The sequence below is a fragment of the Pundamilia nyererei genome, unplaced genomic scaffold (genome assembly GCF_000239375.1).
Source record: "Pundamilia nyererei isolate P.nyererei 1_Seehausen unplaced genomic scaffold, PunNye1.0 scaffold00467, whole genome shotgun sequence".
Classification (NCBI taxonomy): Eukaryota; Metazoa; Chordata; class Actinopteri; order Cichliformes; family Cichlidae; genus Pundamilia; species Pundamilia nyererei.
In genome coordinates, this window is record NW_005187868.1 from 8,681 (window position 1) to 11,272 (window position 2,592).

A 2,592-nucleotide genomic window follows, 5' to 3' on the forward strand; every position below is an offset into this window, starting at 1 on the left:
TATGTTGGCCTTGGCTCTCCCTGACGTTACACCTCGGTCTGAACCCACATCCCATCACCAGTATTAAATAAACCTTTTAAAATTACCATCTTGGCTCCTCCTTCTCTATCCACATTTATGTTCGTCCCTTCAACCCCCTAGACTAGCCAGGGGACGTAACAATGCCACCAACTATATACTTCTAAACACAAATGATTACATGCAGTATTCTACCATATGCAAACTTATATAATTAAAAGACTATACTGACTACTAAGTACAATTTTCCACTGACATAGTTCCAAATCACCACAACAGTTGCCTTAGGACCCTTTATATTGTAAAGACCCTACGCTATTACAAAGAAAATGGAGAAAACCTCAACAATCATATGACAGTGATTTGGCAACAGCGGGAAGAAGAAAACAGAAATAGAAAAATATATCTATATCAATATTTTATTAAAAAAAAGACTGATTCTGTCATAGTTATAGAATCCTCAAACAAATTTATAAGGTATTAATATGCAAGACTGTCAAGAGATGTATTCTAAAACACTTCTTGAGCTGAGCAAAGTTCAAAGTTAGCATATAAATGTCCCAGGAAGCCATTTCTGCTGATTTTTAAAAGATGTGGTCTAATACAAACTACTCTATTAGTCTGTTCCCTAAAATGATCGTTTTAATGATAAAAAAGAATAATCAGAATAAAATAAGGTAATGTTTCTCCTTGTGATTGTTGACAAACAAGACTCATAATAATCGGGGCTCTAACAAACCATCAAAAATCAGTAGATGTTTTCTCTACCTTAGCAGCTACTTATAGGTCATTTTCCATAATCTACAATTATGGAAAATGATTGTGTAGATTAAGATTACACAATAAAACTTTGCTTTATCTGAAGTGTTTACAGCTTTGGTGTTTGGTTTTTAATTTTTTCACCTGAGTAAATTCAGTCCAACATCACATCCTTGAGCTTTCTTTGCTGGTGTTTCCGGCTTTGAAAATTGTTTTGTTTTTCAACTTTTCTGTTAGTAAATTTTGATCATGTGCAAGATATCAGTGCTGTATGTTGGGGGCTGAAAACAATAAAACAATAGATGCACATATTACTAATATGGCAATAGATATATTAATACTTGACTACTATAATTTTTCTCCACAGTTTAGAACATGGTGGAAGTCACCGGAACAAACCAGGGTTCAAGAAATGTGAGTATCTGTGTAAATCTGAAGTGCTGAATGTTGTAATGTCTAAATCTTACGGTTTGTTCTTTAGGAGTCATTGACAGTGTTACACAAGGTATTTATTTGTTGAGCAGATTCTACAGGTTAACTGTCACATACAGATTTTTGTTTTTGTGCTTCTAGAGAACAGCTCCCTCAGTCTCTGACTTATTTCCCTGGAGCCATGTACTTAGTGCTGCCAACAGTGGACATAAACTGTATTTACTGATTCTATAAGTGTTTTCTTACCTCCAGATGCCTGTGCGCTCACTTTGGACTCCAACACAGCTCACAAGAACCTGCTGCTCTCTGAAGGGAACAGAAAGGTGACCTGGGTGGAGGAGGAGCAGCCATATCCTGATCATACAGAGAGGTTTGATTGCTGTCAGCAGGTTCTGTGTAAACAGAGACTAAAAGGACGCTGTTACTTTGAGTTGGAGGTGTCAGAGCCCTTCTGTGTTGGGTTAACATACAGAAACATTGGCAGGAAAGGGGATGTTGATGATTGCAAGCTGGGACACAATGACAAGTCGTGGTGTCTGATTTCTGCTGATGAGGGGTTTTTTGTTCAGCACAACAAAGAGAAGGTCCATGTAACTCCTCAGGCCTTGCGCTCCAGTCGTGTCGGGGTGTATCTGGATTCGGAGGCCAAAAGTTTGTCCTTTTACAGAGTTTCCTCTGACAGTATCATCCGCATTCACACCTTCAAAACAACCTTCACTGATGTTCTCTACCCTGCTGTTGCTCTCCACGCACATTCATCTGTATTGTTTTGTCAGCTAACATAGAAACATCTCTCACTGCAGGCAGGTTAACAGCCAAACGAGTAGATTTTCACAGAAATGGGAGCAATTACTATCTATGACTAAACCTTAGTTAGTGAGTCCGGTCTAAACATTGCTCCCAGTAATCATTTCTTTTCAACAGGAGAAAAGTAGATAGAGAAAGACCTGAAATCTAGAGGCAAATAAAGAGGACCACACCAGCTTAATGTAGGCCTGCTGAACCAGAACATGGAGCCTAAAGCCGAATTTAAACCACCAAAACTATTCTGTATTTAAATAACCATTTTCAGAAACAGAAGCCCAAAACTTTCTTTTTAAAACTAAAGTCCATTTTCCCCACACACCCACATAATTAAGCTAATTAATTATTTGATACTTAATTTCTAGGTGAAACCTACACATTAGCAGGATCACTGTTTGCTTTTATATTTATATGCTGATGTATCTGGTCTGTACCTTTTCCCAGGAACCAACAAACTCTGAGTTTAAAAATAAACTCTGAGTTCCCTTTTCCACAACAACCGATCCAAGTTCAATCAACTCTGAGTATGTTCAGTCTGTTTTAAGCATGTAAAGAAAGAAAGCCTTCTCATGCTACAAC

The 2,592-nt window shown here is 37.7% G+C and overlaps 1 long non-coding RNA gene across 1 annotated transcript; it reads left to right on the forward strand.

The window, feature by feature from the left end:
• Positions 1-700: 700 nt before the first annotated feature.
• On the forward strand, positions 701-1,521 carry LOC102192198 (uncharacterized). Its single transcript, XR_312354.1, has 2 exons — positions 701-1,191; positions 1,462-1,521. It is a non-coding gene; the product is annotated as an uncharacterized LOC102192198 (long non-coding RNA).
• Positions 1,522-2,592: the final 1,071 nt, after the last annotated feature.